The sequence below is a fragment of the Copadichromis virginalis genome, linkage group LG15, assembly GCF_057382275.1.
Source record: "Copadichromis virginalis isolate Kocher_CV1m ecotype Utaka linkage group LG15, C_Virginalis_male_GT1.1, whole genome shotgun sequence".
Taxonomy (NCBI): Eukaryota; Metazoa; Chordata; class Actinopteri; order Cichliformes; family Cichlidae; genus Copadichromis; species Copadichromis virginalis.
In genome coordinates this window covers 6909041-6916672 of record NC_140632.1, presented here as the reverse complement: position 1 = coordinate 6916672, position 7632 = coordinate 6909041, and positions in this window count along the sequence as shown.

Genomic DNA, 7632 nt, shown 5'->3' with positions numbered 1-7632 from the left:
GACTCGTCTCTCTCTGCGTTGAAGGACTGCATTGTCTCACTCCATTAATATTGGCTCATATTGCAGGACGTTGCCCGCTGATGCCTGCTGATATCCAATCACAGCATGCCAGTGAGATGGCAGCTCGTCCAGAGCTAGGCGGCTTTGCAACGTGACATAAGCTATTTGAAACAAGCTATGTGATTACTTCCAGCTTCCAGATTGGCATATGACACAGTTTTGATTTGTTGGGTTTAATCATGTTCTTAAAAAAAAAAAAAAAAAAGTGAAATGATGATGCTGTTAAGCACATAAACACCGTGCAGCGTCCGTTCAAGGGCAGTTACGTTACCTGCCGTTATCGGGATATTCAGCGTGCGGCACAGGCAGAGATGACGTCGCATGCTTTGTGTTTCTCACCTCATCATTCTCCCATCAACAACCTCTGGGGCACCTGACACCTGCTTTGGAGCAGAGGAAGGAAACACATTGACACACTCACAAGTTTACACACTGGCGCTGAAAGAACATTTGCATTGCATAAAAAAAGCATTCATATCACACAGTTTCTGCACCAACCAACATCATTTTTAGACGTATGCACATATGTTCGTGCCCTGCTATGCCTTTTGCCCCATTTTACAGGGTATTTGAAGTGTGAAATGTCATTTAAAAGCTGCATTGGTGCGTGGAAGACTCTTGGGCCTGTGTTTCATTTCATGCCTGTCACCCAACCTCTCAGTGCTATGTGGCACCTCAGACAGAAATAGCAAGCGTGACGTGTGTTTTGGTGCCAGAAATCTTATCCTGCTGTCTTTAGGAGTATAAATAAAGAGCAGGAAGGGGGTTTTGGCTCCTCTCTCTGTCTCCTTAGCTCTTTATCTTTTAGCTTATTTATCTCCTTTTCTGCCTCCTCAGGTAGAAATGTCTTTAGATTCTGGGTTTCAACTGCTCATCTGGGACATAATTTTGCCCCTCACTCATTTTCTTTTTTAAGTAATTTTATTTAGTGGTTTTTGGGTTCATTTGTGTGTGTCTGTGTGTATTTTGCTTTTTTAGGCACATTACAATAGTTCCCCTTATTATTCCTCTGTCTGGTATCAAAATTACATCTCTCTTCCTGTATCCCTGTTACAGCATTACTCATTGGTCTTCCCGCCTCTGCTTCCAGGTTCTTTGTGTGAGTAAATGACAGCCCGTCTTACAGGTTGGCGCCTCCACATGCTGCAAGATGCTGGCCATCTCCGCTACCCTCATCAGGCCCCCTACTAACTCGACCTCCCACCTGCATAAGCGAGCTTTTAAACAGGAAATCCGCACTAGAAAGTGTGAAAAAGCAGTGTTCTTTGCCATGTACGTCTTCTCCTTCTTCACCCTCCTAGTCCAGCCTGCTCCCCCTTTATCCCTGCCGCCCTGAATGAAAGACACTGCTATCAGACCGACACAGCATGGCAGAGCCTGGCACAACATGCTCTCCACCGGAAAGGCTATTCATGTGAGCAGAAGCAGACACATGCCAGTGGGGAGAAAGGAAGAGAACACAGGAGCAGACAGCTGAAGTGTCGCCTTGGCTTACTTGACGTCAGCAACCAAGTTAACATACCCAAGGGGGTTACGCCCACTAAAAGATACTTTTAGTTTTACATCATCACACCTCGGACAGCCTCTACTTTACGCAACTACTTTACGAGTTATGCAACTTTTATTATATGCTATAAAAGTGCAGTCCTGTCCAAACACATTCATTCATGACACATGTACAATGCTGAACTGCCCTTTTCAATGGTTTGCTATTGTGTACATGCGTGTGTGTGCTGAGATCCTGGGAGCAGCCCAGACAAGGCAGCACTTGTACCCCCTTAGAGAATCGAACCTGTGGCAGTGATTGCCAACATTTACATCTATCCTCACCTCTGTTAAGAGAAAACACGTGTATCAGTCTTTCAGACATTTATCCAGACTTGGACTGAGCGTAATCTTGGACTAAAAAGAAAAGGTAAAAGAAAAAAGGTTTTACAGACCAATTTACAACTGGTCTAAATCAATGTCTGGAAAACTGAGTTTATTTTACAGGAGCAACTTATAGTTGTTTCATAGTTAATATTGCTTTATTCAAAAATAAATCCTGCTTGCTTTACAGCACATCACAGTCAGCCACGGTCATGTCATGATGCTCTTTAATGCAAGGTTGAAGACCATACAATAGAGAGAAAACATGAACAATCAGATGACCACATATGAGTAAATGCTTGGTGACAGTGGGAACAAAAAACTCCCTTTTAACAGGAAGAAACCTCCCGTAGCACCAGACTCAGGGAGGTGCAGCCATCTGCCACTACCAGTTGATGGCGAAGGTGTAATTAATAAAATTACAGATGTCTTCCTGATGGAACTGAGGCATCAATATTGTTAAAACACCTCTGTTTATCTTGCAGTCTCCAATCAGAACGTGGTTAAAATGATCTATGATATGCATAATTTGCACACACAACTATTTTGCTGTACATGTACTTTTAATGTCAGAGCTCATCTAAAACAGGGATTATCTAGAAGAAATGGTCTTCCATCCCTCTAGGAGGACTGATGATGTTCTATGTGCACATGTGCCGGTTTTAGTTCTTTTGTCCAGTAATTTTTCAGCATCCACAACAAAAAGACCAAGAAACTGGGTCACATAAAAGGAATGTGGTCGTTTTTAATGTTACCTTTCCACAGAACGCATGCCAGGATTTCCGCTGTGGAAAAATGCCTATTACAAGTGTTAAATATATCTCACTGAGTCCCTGGTTGATGACATAATGTTTTCTTAGATGTCTGAAGAATGTGAGAATCTCACATTCCTTCCTGTCACTTCTTAGCCACATCCACCTGTCCTCTGTCCTCTGCTCTCCACCCCTGTCCCGCCTCTCTAAAGCTGGGCTTGGGGAGTCTTCAATGAAATCCCCAGCATGTGTCAGTTGCTCCTGCAACAGACTCAAAATAGTTGACTGTCATTAATTTTGAGTTCATCTCACAAAATTGTGAACAGGAGAGCAGCAGGGCCAAAATAAGTGTAAAGGAGAACAGATCAGCTGAAACTGAGCCGTTTTACAGCCGTTTTCACAAGCTCTCTCATTGCATTATATAGCTGGATTTCTCGTGTTAAAATTTAACAGACAAGAAATGTTTGCATGTCTCAAACAACAGGCATGTCTCTGTCCTCTCATTGGCATCCACCTGCCACTGCACACGTGAGCGCACAGCTGCAGAAACGAGCAGGGTTCGACTGACACCTGTTTTGTTCAGTCTTTTCAGACCTTTTGCGAAATGCTCTTTCAGAGATCTATGTGAACCTGAAATTTCTTGTCACACATTTGTAAATAAAGTTATCTTCTTGTCTCTCAAAGATATTGGGTGATAAGAATTCACACATTTTCAGCAGCTGCTGAACCTGCTCCTCTCGAATCCCTGTATCGGTAACACGTAAAAAATGGATTTCAAAGCTGCTGTACATCTCCCAGGAGTGTTGACAGCCTAAATTATGAATTTGAGGGTCAACTCTGTTAGGCCAGAGGTGTAATTTCAAATTCCACTGCTCCACGCTTCCATTTTGTGCTCCTTTTAACCATATGGCACAAAATGTCCCGTTAGACTGGAGGTGGTGTCACAGTTTGTTCTGCTCTATCTTCGTCCACCTGTCCACACTGTCAGTGTGCCTGCATCTGTCCATTGAACCAGCCGTCTCAAATGCTAGATGATGAGTGCAGCAGTACAAGAGGTTGGACCATTAAGGACAGCCAGGGGGGAGCCTAAAGTGTTCTTGAAAATTCCAGAACCCTTCATTAAAATAGAATGGGGCCCAAATATCTCCCCTTTGAAAGACGACCCACGAGGGTCGTCTTTCAAAACAAGAGCGGGGCGCTCTCGTGGGATTAGCTGGTGTTGCTTGGCAGAGGTGACTATAGTGGTCCATTTATCGTGTGACAAATGACCAATTTTAATTTGGTGGTCAGCTGGGAGCGGCAACATGGCTGCAGGACTGGCCTGTGGCCCATTCATGTGCCCATGTTCGCGTCAGATAAATGTTCCTGGACATACACATCACCAAGGAATGTCATCTGTTTTGCAGGTACATGCACCTGGCTGCTGCTGTTGACTGCAGTAATGCATTGGTACAATGTTGTCATGGACTTTTTCCCCTGAAGAAAGATTCTCAACCAAGATTTTATGCTTCATGGCTCTGTCCATTGGCCCCTGATTTTGGTAAAATCGTTCTGTACCATTAGTGGAAAATGACACCAAAGCATGTTTCCAACCCTATGCTTGACTGTGGGGATGGTGATCTTTGGGTCATACTCAGCATTTCTAAAACCAAAGAGCCCAATTTTGATTTCATCTGATCACAGCACTTTCTTTCAAGCTCTTTCTGAATCATTTATTTGCTCACCTAAAAGCAGAGTGACCTTGCAGCCACTGGAAGATTCAGTCTATTGCAGTCTAGTGTATTATTAATGGCATTCTTGGTCACTGTGATCCCGAATGTCATTAGATCATTAACAAGCTACAGGGGAGTTTTAGAGTGTTCTGCCACCTTTCTCGTGATCATTCTCACCCCAGAAGGAACAATCTTGCATGGGAGATGAATTTATTTAAGTTTTATGAACTTTGTTAATGTGGATTTTTGGTTGATATTGTGTTTCTCTCCATTGAAATGAAACTTTTTTCATTTCATTTTTCATTTAATTTATTTAGAAAAGGGCAAACTTACAAATTCATTGGATGACCAAATAATTATTTCCCACACTGTATAAACTAGAGAGCAGCTAGATCTCTAAAGAACATTTCTTCCTGTGCAAAAGCTAATATCAGTACCTTAAACTGTCAGCTCAGTACTAACCTGTCTAGTTCTCCCTTTAGCCTTCATTTGGTAGCAAGTAGACACCAAATGGAAAATACAGTGTGCAATCACATTAAACTGTTTTTAGAAATGGAGAAGACTCATAATATAAACTTTACGATCTTCATAGTAATAATGTGATACGTCACTGTTATAAATGGTTCAGTAGCACTGGGCTTAGTGAGGCATGTTACTTGATAGGCTAATGGTGTTAGGTCGATGAGCGTTACAGTAGAAGTGAAGTCATTTTTGGCTCCTGCATGAGTGAGGTACCTTGTCTGTGAATCTCTGCATTATGGTTAGAAATACTGATGACCTACTGTGCATATATGCATAGACACATCATGCACAGCTGCAAGACAGAGGCCACATGCTAATGGTTCTTGTAACAGTCTAAACAGTGTACTAACATCTTTTATTCTCTTACAAAATAAACATTTTAATATTCAATAGAATTTGTATAAGAAAACCTGAGCCTGTATTTAATGGACTCAACCAATCCACCATGTTCAACAAAATAAGGTTAGAAACAATCCCCACAATAACAATGCTCCACTTTGGGCCTCAGGGTGGCGAGAGTGATGAGACTATTTGTGGATGTATTGGAGACAGGGTATGTATTTTATGTAGTGTGAAAAGTTAGGCTACAGAAGGCATTTGACCAGTATATGAGGTTCACGTGAGATCGTTAGAGGGCAGCTACGTGTCTGAAAACATATAGCAGGCTTGTCTCCCGTCTGTCTGCCTGCACTCAGCAATAGCCATATCATATAGTGCATGCCCAGACCAGAAGTAGCCATGGACTCTCATCATAGATGCAATGAGACTCACAGTCAGGTTTTAAAAAAAATAAATTCAGAAAGACATCTTTGTTTCTATGTCAACATCATGTCTGCTCTTCTTCATTTGTCCTTCATGCTATTTTCACGCTAATGTCACATCTCATCTTCCGCCCCAGCAGATGTTCCATCTAAACACAGTCTCTGTTTCTGTGTAAAAGCAAAAGAGCACAATGTAATATCCACGTTATTATTCATGTGCATCACATTAGTTGTTCAGTGATTATATTTATGATGTTTTGACTGTTGCACAACAACATATACAAAAATATATCAGTCAGAAAAGAATACACTGCTACAGTGGTGAGGTAATGCAAGTTTTTTTTAAGTACTTGACAGAGTTTAGCCTTCATGTGTAAATGAATGGAACACACACAAGACAAGTATCAGCTGTGTTCAGGTATAGATCTCCAAAAAATTGAAAGCTACTGAAATCAATATTTTCATAGAAACAATAGATCAAATTGCATGTAATGTAAATGCAACTGGTTGTGGTGACAAGCACCCATAGATATACTCCTGAGCTTGCGGAGCCTCTCGGTTCCAAGCAGGCGTTGTGTTTCAGTTATGTGGAAAACTGATTTACTGTATTGGTTTGGTTGTCGGCTACAGCTGGAAGGTATTTTTAGAGAACAAGAAAATCATAAAACTCACCATAAACTACCTTCTCAGCAACACGTGATACTTTGGTGAATACTATTTTTTGCAATACACATAAAAGGGAAAAGAAAAGGAAATATACTGACCTCAGAAGGTGGTAAGGCCCAGTCTACCCATCAATCTGTCAATGTTACGCAGTATTTAAAGCTTTAATTTTGGGGGGTACATCTCTTGGCACCACAGGATTCAGGCACACTTTCTTGATATGCACTCAACTGTAGTGTTGTAGTGAGGCTCACTGCTATATTGATAACTGCACTGTTGCACTCAGGTCATTTCTTTCAGAAACTCTTTAGCTGGATCCCTGCACATTTTGCTGAACTGCACCTCCACAGCTTGAAGATTATTGGTGATGCAACTCCTGGCAAAAATTTGCAGTCACCACAATTGGAGGATGTTCAGTCAAGATAGCGATATTAAAAATTAGTACTTTAGCTCAGGTTGAGCGGTTTGTAGGAATGTTAGAGAGGCATCCTGAGATGGTTTGGACAGTGGATATACTGGGCAAAGGATGATGAAAAGATTCATGGATGCAGTGAAGGAGGACACGCAGAAGGTCGGTGTGACAGAATAGGAAGCTAGGAATGGGGTGACATGGAGGTAGATGATATGTGAACAACTATTTTATATAATTATTTTAATTAATGGAATATTTCTGTCCAGATCCAAAGTTAAACCATTATCAACAAAACCAGAAAAACATCAAAGCCTGACATCCCTGGTTGACGTATGGGCTTTACTAATAAAAGCAATTTTCTCAATCAAACCGAGTCCAACTTTCTCAAAGAGCAGTTGATGGATAAACTTGGAGCCAGAATGGATGTTTTTGGGGTTTTTTAATCAGATTAAAATCTTCAGCCAATACGAATTTATGATTAACTTCTGAACATTCACAGGCCATGCTTCATTTTCATTGTTTTCTGGTTTTCATTTGATCACATTTCTTACAGTTCTGTCAAAACGCCAATGTTTCATGAAGTCAGAATGTCCAGCATTTGAATACAAAAATGTTTTTGTCATATTGGCTTTGTTTATTTCATAAAGTCAAACAGCTAAATGAACATCCTCTAAGTGTGGCGATTCCATATTTTTCTTGTATTTCTTTAGTGCTAAGCATTGCCAGAAACAGAATGGAGCCTGCCAACACATATGAATGGCAAGTCATTTGTATTCCAATCAGGGTATCCTCTATCTGGCTTATTTGCCATAAAGGCCCGTATGATGGTGGTTATCTATGAGCAGGTTTTCCTGTCTCTGCAGAGGACTCCTGAAGCCCTT